The sequence below is a fragment of the Rousettus aegyptiacus genome, unplaced genomic scaffold (assembly GCF_014176215.1).
Source record: "Rousettus aegyptiacus isolate mRouAeg1 unplaced genomic scaffold, mRouAeg1.p scaffold_m13_p_12, whole genome shotgun sequence".
In the NCBI taxonomy this organism is placed as follows: Eukaryota; Metazoa; Chordata; class Mammalia; order Chiroptera; family Pteropodidae; genus Rousettus; species Rousettus aegyptiacus.
Window position 1 is genome coordinate 82,225,439 of NW_023416287.1, and position 20,003 is coordinate 82,245,441.

General features: G+C 42.2%; 1 long non-coding RNA gene across 3 annotated transcripts in view; it reads right to left on the reverse strand.

Moving 5' to 3' along the window:
• LOC107502191 overlaps positions 1-20,003 on the reverse strand; it is a 114,146-nt gene that overhangs the window by 17,084 nt on the left and 77,059 nt on the right. For 2 of the 3 annotated variants that reach the window (XR_004953738.1, XR_004953736.1), the window contains exon 5: positions 17,324-18,467. This is a non-coding gene — a long non-coding RNA (uncharacterized LOC107502191). The remainder of the gene's footprint in view (positions 1-17,323; positions 18,468-20,003) is intronic. The other variant, XR_004953737.1, reaches the window with a different exon arrangement.

Genomic DNA, 20,003 nt, shown 5'->3' on the forward strand with positions numbered 1-20,003 from the left:
TTAGTGACAAGCCACAAAGAAAGAAAGCAGACTCTCCTTTCCCAGGCCCCCACGTTTTGAGCCGGCCTCTCTGGGATCCTCCAGGCTTGAAAGGAGCCACATGAGGGCACCCAGAGGTTTCCTGGTATGCAGAAGCAGGTGGAGAATAGCAATTAAGGCTCACCTCAAGGCGCAGACACAAAGACAGTTTAAGTTCAAAGTGCTTCCCCGCCCAGGCAGTTGCTCAGGTGGCAGTAATTGAGGAGAGGGAGGAGAGTGACAGGTGCTGTAGACACCAACCTAATAAGAAGAAGCTCAGACTTTGGGGACCTGCAAGGCAGGTGAGAATTGCTCATCCTATTTTCAGCAAAGTGCGAGGAGCTGCTGTCTGCTCATGATGTAAAATAGACCACGGATAAACCTGGATGTGGGGCTTCAGAGCAGAAAGCTGGGTGTAGGTCCAGACCCCCCTCCTTTGACCCTCCTGGGATCCCCCACAATATTCTACAGGTTGGTTTGGATGAACCACAGGCCTGGGAAAGAACCAGAGTTCAGAAAGGCATGAGCCCTAACTTCTGCTTCTCCTCATCTAGCTCCCTCACTTCTTTTTGCAACGAAAGAAATGTCACTATTGGCCTATTAGGAGTCCTTGACTGATTGATTCAGGAAAGTTAACTTCATTGAAATAGACTCAGCCTCTAGAATCCAAACCGTTAGCAGACTTTTGTGAGACGCGATCCTTGGAAGCCAGTACATGGTCTAGCCTATTGAATCTCCATCGACACGCTTCATGAAGACTGTCAGATATTTCCCTACTATGTTGGGCACATAAATCGAATAGGATCATTGTGCCCTTCCTTGCTCTTCGCAATTTTAAAGCTCCCTGAGCGGGGAGAAGACTCTGGAGTTTTCACGGTTGGTAGCTGGGCCCGTGGACATCGGCAAGTTGTCTTGTAAGAGTTGGAATGGAAAGAGCTTGTGAAGGAAGAAGGGACCAGAAGGGAAGATTTACAAAGGCCCTTTCCAGTTTACCATTCCCTATTTCCATATTTTTGAAAGGAATGGCAGTTCGCAGTCTCCCAAAGATTTAGGACTTGGGCATTCAGATGTTTCTTCTTCTTCTCTACTGAATTTGGAACCAAGAACCAGGCTTCCCAAGCTGGATGATGAGCAGCAGAATCAACATGCATTGACAGACAGCAACATCTTTTAGAGTAATTGGAAGCAATTAACATGTAACTTCTGATTCATTGAGGACCCAGCCCACCAGCACTAAGACTTTTAAAAGAAATGTTAGACTGCTTTGCTATTTAACATGAAATTAGAAAGAGAAATCGGTATCACGGGTCTACGTCTTTCTCCTACAAATTAGCAGGTACCCTTCGCTCAAAATATCCAAGGCTTTTGTTGTGGAGCCAAAATTGATCAAAGCTTACTGCAATCTAAAAACAAAAGAAAGAAAGGGAGAGAGAATTCTCCAGTTGCCTGGTTGCTAAGCAACCATAGTCTGTTCTGGTAACTGGGTCTGGGGGTCTTTGCTTTCATTCGCTGCTGACTTTCACTCCATATATAATATATACCAGCATGTTTATTCTCCTGTAAACGCCCAGCAAATAAAAAGCGATAAAGCCCTTTCACTGAAATTATTCATGTGCTAAAAGCTTTTATCCACATCACTGGTGTGATTGACAATATCATACCAGCAAGCTTCCCGAATTAGTCCTTGTTCTGCTATTGTACTCCTGGGCTTTCTTTCTTTAATAAAAGAAAGAGAGCTACAGTTTTATTTAAGCTTTCTGTAGTCTGGCATTACAGCTCCTCAGTACCAATGATTAAGATGTCATGTCTATTCCTGGCACGTTATTCCTTCTAGTTGCTGTCAACTCTCACATGATTGCCCCCCCCCTTAAAAACTTTGGTTCGTCTTTAGAACTGATATGCAGGAGAGATATGAATGAGCTATTTGTCCATTCTGAGAGTCTTTAAGGAACTCAGATGGTCTACGATACTCTTAGGGCTGTGCTCGAAGCGCACACCAAGAAATCACTGACACAAACATCACAATTCAGGGCCTGGGCCTGGGGATCTGCATTACATCTGGCACCTTATCCCTCTCCCCACCCGGTAACTCTGGATGCACGAAAGTTTGAACACAACTGCCTGAAAGGACTTGAACGTTTTCATTTGCCCAAATTAATCTAATAACCACGAGCAAACATGTGTATTGAAATCAGAGGTGGGAGGTCTTTGAGCAAAGGTTTCAGGTCCCTCAGGAATGACCGATTCCTGTAATTAGGCTTTGGGGCACTGGCAAGCAGGCTGGTCCCTTGCTCACCAGGAAAAGATGGAAGCCCAGTAGACAGAAACCTTAACAGCAAAGATGACCACACATATAGGACTGACCAGGTCCACAAGCATAGAAGTGGGAATCTTGCTGGTCAACCCCATTTTCCCTTCTCTTTTACGTAAAGATTTAGCTCGGCACTAAAGATTAGTATCCCAAAGTGTGTGCGGCAGGTACAGATTTCATAAGTCACAAACTCGAGGGTTTTTTCTGTAACGGGATTTTATTTATTTATCAATATCTCATTTCTATTTGATGGCCAGAAACTCAATCTTATTAATTTTAGGAAAACCGTCAAATTCAGTAATGACGACTATATCAGATTTAAGTCTCAGTCACCTTCGGGGTTTCCTGCCCTCCATCGTGCCTTCCTGCAACCGATCCCAGGCTCCAGGGCCGGAGAGGACGTGGCGTGTGCAGTGTTGCCGCAGCCCTGTGTGGATGGGAAGGACTTCCTCTTGGCCTTGACCGAGCTCCATTTTCTGCCTCTAGGTAGCCAAGCGGTGGTCCACTCGTCCTCCCTAGTTCCAGCTGCAAGAAGGCCCCTTGCAGGGTGGCCGGCTCTCACCGTCCCACAGGAAACCCAGAGATTGTTCTGGGCTCTCCTGCCTGAGTGTACCTCATCCCGCCATCTCCCTGTACCTCACCCCACCATCGGCTCCATTCTATGGCTGCTCGACCCTGATGGTCTGCAGGACTTGCCTCGGAGCCTTTGGCTTCTTCCTAAAAGGGAGTCGCACAAGTCTTCTGTGCCCGTAGATTTCCAAATTTAAAGAGGGTTCCGAGAAGAGGGAAGGGTCCTTTCCCTACTCTGAACCAAACACCCTGTGTTCTTTCTCATCAATCTCTTCTCCCCTCCTCCAACCTAGAAGTTCCTGCCTCCTTCATCTGGGTGAAAATGGGGGAGCCACAAGGTCCACATTAGAACCTGAGCCCCTATAAGTTCAAATCTAAAAGAGATTAGGGATGGGAGAGGAATGAGCGAGGAGAATGCCGAAGAACTGAAGAAATAACAGCCCACACAAGATAATACTTCATATCTCGTCACATCACATCTGCGCCGAGTTCCCGGCATTACATTTATGGTGCAAAATAAAATATGCACACGGAGCGAATGAAAACACTTCAAGTTTAGTATGACTTTGGTCAAGACAGGGCCCCTTGGTTAAATATCCAGCGAAGAGCTCTGCAGTCAATTTCAGCCTTTCTTATCTTGCTGTCAAACGGTGGCAGTCGTCAAGGCTTTGGAAATAGTCTCCTAGTTGATCGGACTAGTCAGGACCACCATGATGACTGGTCCAAAGCTCCACCTCCAGGTGACTTAAGCTGAAGAGGAAACTTATAGCCTTGCATCACGGAGACCTGCGGAGGTTTCAGGCACAACTGGATCCACAAACAATGTCGTCGGGGCGCAGTTTCGCCATCTCCCGGCTCTGAGCACGGAGGCCTGACTTCAGTCTGTCTGCTGTGCCATGTGAGACCGTTCTCACCTGGGCTTAACACATCTTCCATCCTGCCCAGTATTCTGATGATCTGCATGCTTGTTTTCTCCAATGGATTGTAACCATCAGGCTCAGTGCCCACTAAATATTAGTTACATGAAACAGAAAAGCTAAGCTGAAAAGTATTCTAGTGCTATCTGCCCTTCAGTCCGCCCTCACCTTGGCCGTTTGCTGGTGCTGAGGCAGGCCGCTGTGTGACACACACACAATCATAATACGCCTGGGCGTCTCTGGTTAAATAGACGTAGATGCCATCACCAGACTCCCCACTTTCAAACTTGTTCTCCCATAATTTGGTGGCAAAACTATATGACTGAATGTAAAGTGGGGTTTCTCCTGTTGTCCCAGAATTCCAGCCACAATCCGGGGCTGAGGATGACATTCTTAGCTCAGAGAACCCACAGTGTGAGGATCCTTCTTCTGAGGCTGGCTGAGGGGTGCCATTTTAAAACCAGCCCCACCATCCCCAATTGATATAAAAGGGGCATTGCCACATTCGAGCAAGGGCATCCTTTCTAAGCTGCTCACCAGGGTGCTGTATAAAACTTCTTTATATAAATTGGGATGTCCGTAGGAGGAAGAGAATTCTTTACATCAATCAAGTCTAAATCACAATCTCTGCAAAACCTCATGAAAATAAGGTCTCCATTGTTTCCCCCAGATGATCCAGATGGTCCCCCTCTCCTCTGCTTCCCAGACCGTTCACGAACCTGAGTGCACTCGAACATGAGTCGGCCTTCCTCGGGATTCCGTGAGGCCGAACTGGAAGTCACGGTCTTCACAGCCGACACTTCGGTAGCACTTCACGATTTAAAACATCTTCAGTGGCTTACTTAATTCTCACGGAAAATGTAACTTACTCTAGATTAGGCAGCCAGTGAGGCAGAACCAACGAGGACCCAGACATCCCGTCTCCTGGACCAGCCTCCGAGTGCCCCTTGCACTGGAGCCCGGAACTGGGGGCTCCTTGGCCCGTGCAGCCAGCACAGACTGGTATAGGACTGGTGGGTGCGGAACCATCATTTTCCCATCACTATTTTTCCTTCAAAAAAACTAGAGAATTTTTATTAAAAAGAAAATGAAATTTCCAATACGCAGGGTCAGTGGCCTATACAATCACAACAACTTACAACCAGAAAACGTCTACTTCGTTCTGAGCCCAATAGATACTTTACCTCTAATCTTTTTTTGACTCTGAAAAGTAGGATCTCATGATCTGTGCTTCATAAATGAAGAAACCAGGGCTCGGAGAGGGCCGGCCACGCCACAGGCCTACGCGCTCCCGGCTCGGAAGTCGCAGGAGAGCAGTCTTGGTTCCAGGCGGGAGCTACTGCAAAGTCAACACTCCTCGCCCAGCACTGGATGCGCTGTGACAACAGTGGGAGAGACTCGTTGGCGGCAGTCTAAAGTTTCTCCCCGTAGGCCACTCCTTTCTTTGAGTCGCACTGTTACCTTCAGGAGGCCACCGTTCAGGTAAAAACCAGTTTACCTTCCGGTAACATCACACAGACGACAACCAGGGGTGAGGGAGGCCTTGAAGGGAATTGGGACGTGAACAGACGCATTGTGATGGTGGGAAGAAGGCCAATAGAAGGTGTGGGGCTTCTGCCAGGTCTGACTAAGATTCCGCAAGGGGCCGTGGAGCCCAGAGTTAATGACAGAGTATCTGAAATCAGGACATAGCTGGGGGGAGCCTGGGAAGGAACAGATGCAAGAAATGTCCACCGATTAGGGTTTGCCGAGACCAGCCTTCTTCCCGGTATCATCCTTTGGACAGATTCCATGGTGGCAACGCGTCTCTTCTACTTCTCACAGGCGCTAAGAGCCACAAGCTCAGACGTAAAAGGAATCCTCGTCCTGACTGAGTCATGACCAGTGTGCCTGAAGAAAGCCTTGGATGCTTTGCAAACATCGAGCAGTTTAAATAGTCATTGCGTTTATACCTAGCCCTGTTCCAGCACCATCTTTTACGTGGCATTAATTATATTTCCTTTTCTTCCACTGAAAAAGTCTTCAACCAAAGAGAATCGTAATTAATTGGAGGCAAGCATAATTTTTCCTACATCTTGCCGCTTCCGGTCTTTGATTAAAAGGAGTAATTTCAAAGTGGGCATCTTCGAACCTCACATGTACTATTGAGTGGTTCTGCTAAACAGCTTTTAGATGTGCTGTTCAAGTGTTATTTTCATGAGAGCTAGTGATGATGTTAATTTCTGAAAAAATATTATAGCATGCTGGGTTCTCTTTCTTACTAATAGATGTCTTTGAGGGAAGGACTCCAGCACCTCGTTTAGCCAGACTTCGTCATGTTTGCCGTGACATGGCTCATGGCCTCTCTTCTGTGCACCCCCTCACAGCTCGCCTTGGGATTCACTGTTTCATTCACGTGTATTTTATCTTTCCAGCTGAATCGTGTCTTCCCAGAGAGAGGCTAAGCTTTTCCCTAACACCATCGGGTGCATTATCTTCCTGAGAAGTACCAACTCAACTCTGCCAGCTTGAATAGAAAAGAGAGACCATTTACTTTTATAAAGAATCATATATGTTTCGTGGCCTTCATGGGGGGCTGACACCAGAAATAAAGAGCCATTCTGACCCCCAAGAAAGTATTTAGATCTGGGTGTCCCTGGCAGTGAGAGGCTTGTGAAAACCAAGGGTGGAATGAAACTGCTTAGGCAGACAGCATAATGTGAGACAGGAAAGAGAAACTGGGGTGGTGTTTGAACAATGCCATTTAGTGGCTAGAGAGGGAAGCATGAGCCCCCGAAGGGACAGGAAGAATGCCCAGGACAAAGAGAAAGAATACCACAGACTGTTGCAATGGGGAAAGTGTGATCCAGTGCAGGCCGGCTCTGCTCAACACTGCCGAGGGGCTGAGAGGAGGCAAAGTGTCAGTCACCAGCCTTAGCTGGAGACGATCAGGGAGAGGCGTTTCTGTGGAGAGACGGAGGTGGAGCCCGGCGTGGGTGAGGTGTGGGTGCCAGCAAAAGAACTGGAGACAGCCAGTGTGAGCAAGGCTTTCACGAAGCCTGCCTGCGAGGGAGGAAAGAGCCAGGGTGAGCGACGAAGGGCACGCAGGGCCTGGAGAGGCTGCTCCCTCACTTGGGGAACGATTGCATCAGAGAAAAGTCTGAGATACACGATTTAAAGCACATTCCCTTTAACTATGTACACTCCTCTCCCACCCCCCACCCTCCCACACACATACACACACCAACTATGTAGCACAGTGGGGGCCCCAACATTTTGGCACCAGGGACCAGTGCTCCTATGAGAGACTCTAATGCCCGATGATCCGAGGCGGGGCTGAGGCGGTGATGCCGGCGCTGGGGAGCGGCTGCAGACACAGAGGAAGCTGCGCTCTGCTCGCCCACTGCTCACCTCCTGCTGCGCAGTCCGGTTCCCAGCAGCCCATGGACCGGTACCGGTCTGTGGCCCGGGGTTTGGGGAAGCCTGATGTAGCACATCAGTGTTTAGTCTTTCTAGCAGGAAAATTCTCCAGATAAAAAACTCAAAATCCAAAGCTATTCTTTGACATCAACATACCTCCTAGCTATCGTGGTTGGCTAATCAATCATATAATGACATTTGAAACCCCTTTCCTAGCAAGCACAGGGGCCTCCTTCTGTAGGGAATGGCAGCCTCATCCCTATGGTGTTAGGGAAAAGCTTAGCCTCTCTCTGGGAAGACACGATTCAGCTGGAAAGATAAAATGCAAACTTTCTACCTCTTTCCTCTACAGTCTGATGACTGCCAGACCTTTCCTCTTGGATGTTCTCAGCCTCAACACATCTAACACCAAACTCGTGGTCTCTCTGTCAAACCCACCTTCCTGTGTCTTGAATGTCATTAGTAGGCTGGGTACCAAGGAGTCATCTTTGACTCCTCTCCCACACTGACTTAGACTCCAAATACTACTGATTCTTCCTTCAAAATGGATCCCAGACTTATCCAAACTCTTTGTAACCATTCTATTCTCTCCTTTCTGACCCATCTTGCCCATCACTGACGGATCCTTAAAACACCCACTATGCCTTACCAACAGTGACTCCCACCTCCCATATGAAACTGAAGTCCTTGTTCTAAATTTAAAATCCCGAAACATGACAGACAGCCCTATCGTGCTTAATCATCTTGACTTCCCATTGTTCTATAGCATGAATTCTTTTCTGTAGTCAAACTTTACTTGTCACATTTCTACCTTCATGCAAATGAACGTGATCTGCTTATCCCACTGCCAACAGGTTGATGGTGCTATTCTCTGCCCTGGAAACACTCTCCACTCCACTCCGTTTTGTCTTACCTCCTCCTCCGTGCACTGCGACACCTGGTCACTCTGCACTCTAATTCTTCCCCTCGCTGCTGACATAGCTTATGTTAGTACATGGAGCTAATTATTTTATGATGGGTGTACCTATTCAACTCAACATATGTCAAAGATTGATTCTGACCAAGTCATGAAAATAGAGACTACAAAAGATGGGGAAGGGATACAAAGATTGCTTTCAATGGTCTGTGCAGCCGGTAGGCTTGGGGGCAGGGAGAAGCACTTTAGTCTTCCCGTAATCTCCTTCAGCCTGCTGAGCAGTTAACCTTAACTTAGACCACCTACCGGAAACACAGTTTGGGTCAAGCTATTCTTTTGAGTTCTGTATTTCCCTACCTGAGACATGGCAAAAAATGTTACATGAAAGCTATAAGATCTCTTTTTGTGTCTGTTGTGTATTTACATATATCTACATATCTATGTATATTACATAAATGTGATATTTTAAAAAGAGCTCAATGTCATTGGCTTAAGACAAATAAGTACTTATATAAATGAAGTGCTCCTGAAACTCTTGGAAATATAAAGGCTAACCCAAATGCTTTTCGAGATATATGATCTGACATAATCTTTAATACACAAAAGCCACATTAAGTTTTTTGATTTAATAAAAGCAAGCATGTCTTCAGAATTGTCAACGTTAAATGTACGGCAAACATACAACTTTTTCTATCTGGGTTTACATGTCAAAATAAGTTTGCGCTATCTCTGCATTACAAAATTTTTGAACAAGAAAAATAACTTAAGATGATGGTTAGCTGTTTAACATCCAATCCAAGCATAATTGTTAAAAACAACTAATTTAAATAGATGTAAATAAGATAAAAGTTTATACTAAGTTAAACTAAACAATGGATATTCATTGAACATGTAGATCATTTCCAAAACTATACTGAAATATTAATTACTAAACATAAATTTTGCTTCTTGAATTTTACATAGTAACAGATGTTATTTGGATCTATTTATAAATATGTCTTTTGCCATATTAAAAATTTTACTATACAAAACATGTATCTCTAATAAAATTATAGGTTTTCATAATTATGTATTATAAATGTGCTAATCTACTATAGGATGCTAATATATGATAGAGTTCTCAATTTCCTGCTTCCCAGTTTTCACTGGAAAATCAAAGTTACTAATAGTTAAAATTTATAATCGATAAGTAAAAATAAAACTAGAAATAATAAGAGTAAAGGGAAACAATTTTGTATACAAAGTATAAGAAGAAAGTGAGATGTATTTTTATATAAAGAGTATGCAAAGAATATAGGATGTGTTTTTGTTAAGGAAAAATAAGTAATTTTTCCTAAATAAAATGACTAGTTGGTCCAGAATAAGAAAAAGAATAAGACAAAACCTAAATGGATATAGTAAACTGCAGAAGGCTTTGGGGGAAAAATACGTTGTGAGGTCAATTCTGGCTAAAATTAAATAGATGTATTTATAAGGGTTTTTAAAATATAGTCAATAATGTACTGATAAAAAATTAGATTTAATTTTCTCTCTGTTAAAAATCAAAATTTCTTAAATTACTGGACTGCTCTTAATAAAAAATTATATAAAGTTTTCTTTCACTTTAATGTAATCTTCCTAGGAAACAAAAATTCTGTGTCTCATCAAAACATTTCCTGTGCTTCATTTTGTCTTTATCAGGTCTCTAATCACTGAGAAAACTAAGCCTCTTCCATTTGAAAAGAGCAAGGATTTTTTTTTTAATTATGTGACTTTTTGTATTTGCCATTGTTTCACAATGCCATGTGATTCTATTTGATCAAGCAATTTAAACCTTCAGAGATTCTTAGCTGATAGATGGTCACAGGGATGGGGAGCCCAGCATAAGGAATGCAGTTAGCATTAATGTAATGGCTAGGTGGAGAGCCAGAGGAGAGAAAGAGAAATCAGGGGGATCATTTTATAAATTACATAAATGTCTAACCAATGTACTGTATACTTGAAACTAATAATAAGATGAAATTTAAAAACAAGTAAAACTTCAGAGATTTTTGACAAACTTCCTCAAATCAAATTCTGAATCAAGTCTTTTTGACCTTGAGCTAACTTTGGGTTTTATAAAGGATCCTTGGAAGATCTCAAAAGATTTTGCTCTCTCTCCTTGTAAAAAGGAAAATGTTAATTTATTGAGGCTTATTTGATATGTTAAACATTACATGGGAAACACTATCAAATAAAAATGATATTTAACCTTAAGTTATACTTATGTAGGCACATATTATTAATATAAGTAATTCATAAATTACATAAAATTCCTAAAAAATCTGACATATCCCAATATAATGTTATTGTCATAATTCCAGTTATTATTTTATGAGATTATAAATAACAAAAATAATCAAATTTATTTACTTATCCATTGCATCATTTTTAGCAAACTCTCAATGAATCTTTAACCATGGCTATTTAGAAGTCTTTTCTCATTACTCTTGATTCTTCTCTGAAAGCATTTACAATCAACTACAGGCAAAATTATTTTATTTTCAAAAAGATTCATGCAAAGTACTCTAGAATATAGGTTTCTGATAACTTTCAGATCATAATGCTGAACAGGGAAAAACCGATTCATAAAACTGCAAATCTTAGATCAAATAAAACAAAAATTAAGTACATAAGACTGAATGAACTCTAGAAAATAATTTTAATTTTTATGACTTCATTTAGAACATTTCTGGTTCTTTAATGTTTTCCAGATTTAAAGGACCCTTTTGTCTCATTTCTTTTAAACTATCTATAACTTACAGCAATTAGTAAAGTAACCTTCACAAAGAAAGGCTGAAATATTTATCTTTTTCCTCCTACTTGATCCCTCCAGAATTCAGAAATTCTTATTAAATTTTCTTATTTTTCATGACAGTATGTATTTACTAAGTCCAATAACAATCCACTCTCCTTGTAACAAGACACAATTAGGCAAGACCTTAGCTCTGCTTCTCTGTTTAAAGAGACTTAAAGGTCTAATGTGAGATTCTTTATTACCAGACAATTTTAAAGAACTAAGGTTGACTTCTATAGCCTTTTGAATATTAGCAAAGCTGTGACTGGAATGTCATATTTGAGAATATACAAAGAATCATTTTCTTGCTACATTTATATAAGTAATCAAGCCGAGTTTAATAAAACTTGATTTATTTTATACATAAATTTATTTCACTGTAATTATCATCGATAAAAATGAGATGACTATAGAAAAAAATTACATTTTAATAGAAAAACTATCGTTTTCTATTAAAATGTAATAGATGTACCCATTATCAGAGGCTAGTCCTGTTCATTGTCTTTGAGGTTTTGCCATCTACCTGTAAACCTAAGAGAAACCCCCCAACAGATTGGGCATGGATAACTTCATGCCTGTTGCTACATGAGCCACTCAAGAGTTCACCAGAACACACAATGACATCATCGAAGACAATCAAACTGCAAATCGGGAAAAGCAGGTTGAAACTGTTATCCTCTTTCCACTCTCTAAAGTTGCTTCGAATTCAAATCTAGACATTTTCTCACCAAGCTGTTCTCCAAACTCAGAAACTGAGTTTATAATTTGCTCTGTTAAGCTTTGTTTTTGTTTCAGTAGAAATGCCTCTTTTTAAATGAACTGATTACTCACACCGTATAGAGACCTAATTTAAGTGGAAGCACATTTGCAAGATTGTTTCCTGAAATAAATAAAATATCCTCATGTTCATTCTGTCCTAAGTAATCATGAGGATATGTGATCACTATTACATGATGCTGTACTTAGGTAAATAGCTCAGAAAAAAAATTGAAACCCAATCACATATTATCCAGAAAAACTTAAGTTGACTTAAGAAGGTAAAATCTGAATCTAAATATAACCCATGTGATTTACTTAGTTGTTACATCTTGGCTCCTGGGAGTCTCTGCTCTGAGAAGTTTTCAATCATTGGCTATAATTCTCCTTACAGTTATCATATTAACCTCCCTATTGCCTTGTATCCTCTCAAGGTTTTAAATGCCTTTAGGCAGCTACTCACAGAGCAAATGGTAGTCCTTAGGATTAGGCAACTGGAAGAATTCAATGATGGTTATACAAATGATGATAACAGTGACTGCATGACCATCCACCCCGACTACTCAACTGTTGGTAGCAGCAACGACATGACTTACCGCCTTGACTCTAATATGGTAACCGAAAGTAATGCTATGCTAGTTGGTCACACACACAGCTTTCTCAAAGAATGACTAATAGAGGGAAATCGTTAAATAAAATCAAATAGAAACCAGACTTGAAAATCTCCCAAATAGACAAAGCCATTTAAGCCATGTAACTAAAACTAGCTTATTTCATGAACATAGCCAAAATCTCAATTGAGGTTATTTCTTGTAAATGCCTCTGATGATCACAAAATAAACTTCAGTAATCTTCATAAAACGATGTGACAAAATCACTTTTGATAAATCCTCTGCCATTTGGAATAACCAATTATTGTAACAACCAATTATTGTAAAGCTTAAAAACTTTCACTTTCACTTTATAATCCATGATAATATCATCCTCTAAATTTTACATCAGGTTTAAATTTGAAAACATCCAGTTTGTTAATCGTTCTTAAATGCATGATAATACTATTTTACTAATATGATGGTTTAAATTTTGCCATTTCTGGATTTTTGACACTTGAAAACTTTTAAAACATTTTTAAATAACTCCCAAGCTACAGAATAAACACAAGCAGATTACAAATTATTTATAAATCAACAAGAGCCCTAAGTGGCACATTTTATGGGATGCAGCCAAAGTGGTACTCAAAAGCCAATAAATAGCAATAAACAAGTTTATTAATACAAAAGATAGTTTCAAATTAAATAAACTCAACTTTCAAATCAGGAAGAGTAAAAATGAAACAAAACAAAATCCAAGGACAGTAGAAGGAAGGAAGTAAAAAAGATTTTTAAAATGATAAATTAGTCTATAAAATAAAACTGCACTCATCCTTTGATGAGACAAATCTGTGACAAGTTCGACTAAGAGAGAGAAAGAACCTGAAGACATGGTATCTGAGGAAGGCGTGAGGCTAAATTTCAACCTGCATTTCACACACAAAGCAAGGATTGAGCAGTCCCAGCACAGAACCAACATCTATAAAACGCTGACATCAAAAAAATCCTGCCCCAGAAGCTTCTCCCAGACAGATATGCAAAAGAGACAACATATGCAAAAGACTTAGCATACTGCCTGGCTCATAGAAACAGACAATAAACATCAGCTACTAGGATGTTGTTTTAATGCCATGGATTAAACCTATAGAGCAGTAACTCTTAGTCCTGGCTGCATCAAGATTACCTGTGGCAATTAAAAATAAAAATAAAAAAAATAAAAAATAAAAAAAACTCTTGCTGGTTGACTATTTCTATTATTAGGGACAATCTGATTTTCTCATTGGAGAAATCTTTTAATAATTCTCCAAACTATATTATTAACACAACTGTGCTTCACAGGTATCCCCCAACTTGGGGATGTCTGATTTTGTAACCTCTTTTCCCCTGGATATTTCTTTGGTTTCTTCTAATGCAAGCTTCAAGATCTGGAAAGTCTGAAATTGGAAAATTTTTTAAATGTTCTCTTTTTTTCTTCTTTACTCCCAAAAGTCTATACTCGATAGTTAGTTTGGGCCACAAAATATATTTTAAAAAGAAAAAGCTGTCTTAGTTTGGGCTCCTCCAGAAGCAGACCCTGAGAAGAGAATTTGAGTGCAAGTAGTTTATTTGGAAGATGATCTCAGGAAACATCAGCAGAAGAGTGGGAAATTGAGTGAAGGAAGGGAAAGAGGCCGATAAAGTGCATTAATGTCCCAGTCGCCACCGTGGCATGAATTTAGATGTCAAACTCCCTTTCGTTACAGTCAGGGTCTGTAATGCCACCACTCGTTCTTTAAAAAAAAAACAAAAAAAAACTATTCTTTTCTGTTACTTCTGACAATGAACTGACCAAGAAGGAGAGAGAGGCAATCAATCACAATTCTAGCCGGGTATACACTTCTAATGAGCATCTCGGGGTTCAGAGGTTATTCTCCTGGGATTTGGATAGGGGTATCTGTGCTTCATGAAGTATAATAAGTGAGAAATGAAAGCAACAGTATCCTGTGACTTGGAGGGTCTCCTTTAACTTTCCAAAGGGCTGTTGTTTTCATTTATGCATTCATCCAACATGCTTTTATAGTAGTCACCTTTCATAAGAAGCAGTAAGCTCTGAAAAAAGTAAGATAAACGCTGCCCTTAAGAATGTCTTAAATTGCCTGTGAAGTACTTTATACATGGTGTATGCGTGCACGAAGTAGTTGGTTTGCATTTCGACTCCAAGTTACATTAAAAGCATGCACTTTTGAACCCTAGGCTGAAAAAAAGATCAGCAGATTCAAGGCTCCCATCACACGCTTTCTCTCCAGAGCAGGACACAGCAACATCTTCTGAAGAGGGCCAAATAGTAAAAATTTTAGTCTCTGAGTCTCTGTCACAAGCACCCAACTCTGCCATTGTAGCATGAAAGCAACTATAGACAATATGTAAAAGAACGGAGATGGGCATGTTCCCAAACACATCATTTACAAAACAGGCAGCAGGCAAGCTTTGACCTACAGCCTGTAGTTTGCAGACCCCATTACCGTTCTAGTTGTTCACAGGCATTATTTTGACGGTTTTCTCTCTCTCTTTCTCTATGCAGCTAAATTTACCAAAATTAAACACACAGCTGGTGCAAGTTTACTGAACTGAACATCGTGTCAGGAGCAACGTAAGGTGCTGAGGCATAGGGAAGACACTATCTGTCCTCACAGAGATCTTAGATGTAAATGAGGCGGTTAACCATCCACCAAAGGGTCAGACTCGCCCTTTCATTGAAGAAAGCTGTCTCTGGTACAGCTGCCCAGCCACGGACTATAGTTCCCAGCCTCCTTTGCTTCTAGATGGAGCCGTGTGACTGTACTCACCAACGAAATGTGAGCAGAAGTAACACGACACACTCGAGAGTCAAGATGGTTAAGAAGCAGTCTCCACACATTCATCCCGTGTTTTCTGGATGTATATGACTCCGAGGATGTAGGGGATGACAGAGCCACGAGATGGAAGGAGGCTGGATCCCTGAACTCCTACATGGAGGTGCTCATCAGTCCAGTAATTGATAAATATACTTCTATTGAGCTAAGCCTCTAAATCTTGAAGGTTTTATTCATCATGGCCACCGGCATGACCATAACTGATACAGTAATCTAGCAAAGGACAGAAACTATGTAAATCGTCATCACCCAGTGTAGTAAGAGCTATAGAACAATGTGCTGTGAGAGTACCAAAGAGGGAATGGTGGGAGAGACAACTTCTACCTGGGAATTCAGGGAATATACGTCACCGCCAGTGGGCCTAGAAGGGTTAGCCCATCTGATCTCACAAACAACCCCGTCACCACCATTTGACATATTAAGACCCAGGTTCGGAGCAGTTGAATGACTTGGGCAGTCACCCCACTGGTCCCTCGCAGAGCCAGGCCTCCTGACTCAACTTACTTCTCTTCCCCTTGCATGACACTGTCGCAAACCTTTTTTTGTTTTTGGAGAAGCACAAATTCGTAATCCGGACAACGGATTGGGCCTTTCGGGGCAGGGCGTAACCAGAAGCTACTTCTCCTCTTTCTCTCCACAAGGCAGCTAGCTCCCCATTCCAGAAGCAATCCTGCTCAGAAAGTCATTGATAAGCAACTCCTTTCCTTCCTGGGGAGCAGGGGGTATGGGGGCAAGCTAATCAGGACACGTGGCCTCAGGCAATACAAAGGGTCTTGTTCACAGGCAAAGGCGCGCCCAGTAGCAAAGCGTCTATCCCCACCAGAGACGCCGATCAACCCTGTCGCCATCCGACCACAAGCTGGCAGCGTGGGAGTCAAAAGGCAGACAAGAGAACAGAGCGTGGCAGGGCAGGGAGCGGGGATATATGAACAGTTTCTATTTTTTACTTTGAAAGAGGTTTTTTTTTTTTTTTTTTTTGACACATTAAGAATTTTAATACATCTGCACACACCAAAATGCCAATTTCCCTGAATACAGCTCGTCTCGGCTTCTAGCTCTCTTCCTGGCGAGTTAAACGGCACAGACTTCGCCTTGCTTTTTCACAGCTCGAAAGCAGATTTCTTCTTTTTTTTCCTATTGAAACAACCCAGCCTTGAGTTGGGGCTATGAGCTACAGGATGGATATGTACACCTTCCCACACACGCACCACAACACGCGGCTCCCCGGAACACACTATTTTGCCCATTTGAATTATGCTGAAAACAAAACCACCTCCTTTATACTCCTGCAAATGTACAATTTCAGATGTTTTGCAGCCTTGCATTAGACAAAAACTGGATCTAAACTCACAAGTCTATTTTAAAAAGCAGCAGAATTCAACCAGAGCAGATTGAATTAAGATAAACAGCTTTAAAATACATTAACTGTTTAAATTCTTTCTGCCCAATCCACCTCTCGCTGATTTGTATCCACAAACACAAACCAATTTGACCGAATAAACTTAAAACTAGCTGGAATGCTTGTAGGGGGGTGGGGAGGGCATAAATTGATATGACCTTTCTGGCCACAGATATCAAACACCTTTCAAATCTTATATTCCCTTTGACCTTGTAATTCCACTTCTATAAATTTATCCTAAGGAAGGAATCACACTGGCATGCAAAGGTTTATATACAAGAATGTCCATCGAAGAATTTAGAATAGCAAAACAAACCAAATAGAAAAACCCTTAAATATCCAATAATAGAAAATAATAGTTTTCTAAAATATGGTACAGTTTCATAAAATGAAATATGAAGTCATTTAAAATGATATTCTCTATTTAAGATAAAAAATGGTAACTAAAAATCAACGTTCAGAACAGTATATATAGAATGTATATATACAAGAAATATATATTTCGGCATTGGAAGTTTGGAAAGGATTTGCAGCAAATATTCAGAGTGAGTTATCCTTGATTTACAGAAATACACGTGATATTAATTTTTCGTTTGTGTATCCATATTTTCTCATCATGTCTCATTAAACCAGTATTACTTGTACTACGCGAAGTAATGAAAACATAAAATATACAAATAAAACTAGCTGCAGTGGCTCAAATATTTCTGAAAACTATGATGCAGTGCACATTTCACTCACCTGTCGGCAGCTGCAATAGAGCAGAAGCACTCAGCTCAAAGCACGCTGCTAACTAACGTTCAAGGACCCTAGGCTCAGTCAGGTCTGGGCTTCCTGGGCTCCTTGTCGTGACAGTTCTATGAGACTTTATAACATAAATATATATCGTAAATACAGGTACAGTAATTGGAAGATACCACTCTTCTACTTATAGGCAGAGAAACAGGAGCCTTTGAAAGAGGGGTTTACTGTGAGTTTTTGTCTTTTTAAGCAGAGAGAACAAAGAATAACCTTCAGTGGACAGGTCATTTGATGGATGTCCTGGCCAGTGAAGAGGGGCCCGGAGCTCCTTGGATCCTGGGGGTCGGCCAGGACCCAGCCAGCAAGAAGGCTCAGACATGGGGCTCCCCTCGGCAAAGGCTAGGTTGGTGGCGTTAAAGAAAGGCTGCAAGATTCATCTGTTTAATCAGCGAGCTCCCAGATGATGCTTGGAGTTTGATATGGATCATTCCAGCCTCTCTCAAATCGATCAACAAGTATTGATTGAGTGCCTACTGTTTGCCGGGCTTGACGCTAGGCATTTTGGGAGATGCAGAATGAGTACAGAACAAGGTCTCTGTCCTCTTCAATTAGTGCTACAAGCCTATGCGTAACAACGTGGGAACTGCCTGAGCGTGACAGTGCGAGGTACAGAAATCGAGAGGAGAGGGAACACTGACATCGCCAAGGCCCGGAGGACTTCGGACAAGAGGTAGACTTGAGCTGGACTTGGGGGGCGGGGCGGGAAATGTCACTGGTGGAAAAAATACGAATATGTATTAAGGGAATACTAGCTACAGCAACAAAACGCTCTGAAATATCAATACCTTAACACAACAGAAGTTTATTTCTTGCTCACATAAAAGCTATTAGGCAGTGGGGTGGTGGGGGAGGGGGAGGGGGGGTAGGTCACTTCCCCAGACAGTCATTCAGGGTCCCAGGCTGTCAGGAGTTCTGTTATCTTCAAAATATGCCTTTTGAGGCTACTCAGGGCTTCAACATCCACCCAGCAAACAGGGGAAAGGTGGGCAAGTCTCACCTGGGAGGTTTATATACTCCAAACCTGCATGTGGCTCGTATCACTTCTCCCACATCCCATTGGCTTGAAGTCCGTTTATTGCCCCATCTAGATGAAAAAATGAAGAGGGCTATGATCTCCGGTGGGCCAGCCACTTTCCAGCAACAACCCTCTAAAAGGGGGAACACGAAACTTTGGTGGAAAGTTAGCCGCAGAGGACGAAGGACAGAGGTGGGCCCCAGGGAGTGGTACTGCAGGGGACCGTCCACCGGAGGGGCCAAAGTCTAACAACAGCCACCGAGACCCGGGTTGGTAGGAATAAAAGAGACGCCCACAGCAAGGTTCTCTTAAACCTAAGACTATGCACACAGCGATGACAAACTGTAAGCCTAGAAAGCTTGATCCAGGCAGAGGCTGGCTTCGGTAATCGGCACTGTGGGGTCTGGGGTCTGGAATGACTTCGGGGCGGGCCTGATGCTACAGTGATGACCACTGGCAGGGTCTCAAACAGGCCCAGCAACCGTCTCTGTTATGTGCTTGGCCAGGAAGGCCAAGGAGTTTGCAAGCCCTTCCCTTAAACATTACTTGGATCTTAGAGAATGTTCATAGTCCCGAAACAAATCAAAGAGAGACCAGAAGCTCAGTTAGAAATAAGGGTCCCGGGGGGAACTTAGCTAAAGAGAAACTCGTGAGTGGGTTGTCAGGGAAGCCCAGGGTGCCCCACCCCTGAGGCCACGGGACCTGCTCCAAAGGGTCATAGGGATTGAAGTCCTACCCCATCTCAGGGCAAGAGAGGGAACAAGGTGCTATCCTATAACTCTATGAATTCATATGATGACATTGTTTTTCAATGATGGCACCCTACGCAGTGGCTTTAGACAAGTCACTGGACCTCTCCGGGCCTCAGCTCTCTGTGGAAGAAGTGAGTGTAACACCATGATCTCTAAGGCCCTCCCAGCCGGAACATCTGGGCCACGCTGAGGTCTTTCCACACAGGAAGCCCACCGGTGCGTCAATAGGACCTTAGGAAGTTCGGGCTTCAAAATCAGAAATCGAAATAGGGGAAAAGGAAAAGAGGACATTAGAGATTGCTAGATTAACACCGCCCAAAATGTGTTTAAGAAATATTAGTCCTACAGACTCTTCATGGGATATACGTATACATGTGTTTGTGTGTATACATTTCTCTCTCTATGTGCGTGTGTGTGTATCTACATGTGTACACATATACAGACATCTTTATAGTAGCTATCTATCTATCTGTCTATCTATCTATCTATCTATCTATCTATCTATCATCTATCTACCTACCTACCTACCTACCTATCTGTCTATCATCTACCTACGTCTACAATAAAAGATGACACCTATACAGTCTGCCGAGCGCTATGCAAACAGTTCCTCATGCACTGGTTCTTTTAATCTTCCCAGCAACCCCATTATCATCATCGGCATCCCCATTTTACAGGTGAGGAAGCTGCTGTTTAGAAAGGTTGAGCACGGCCCAAGTGCACAGCAGTTTTAAGTTGAAGAAGATGGAAACCCAGCCGTGTCTGACTGGTCAGCACACTCTGATGCTTCCTGTGGGTTCTTCGGTCAGGCCGGTGTGGGAATTGCTGGCGTAAACACAGTTAAACAGTTGGT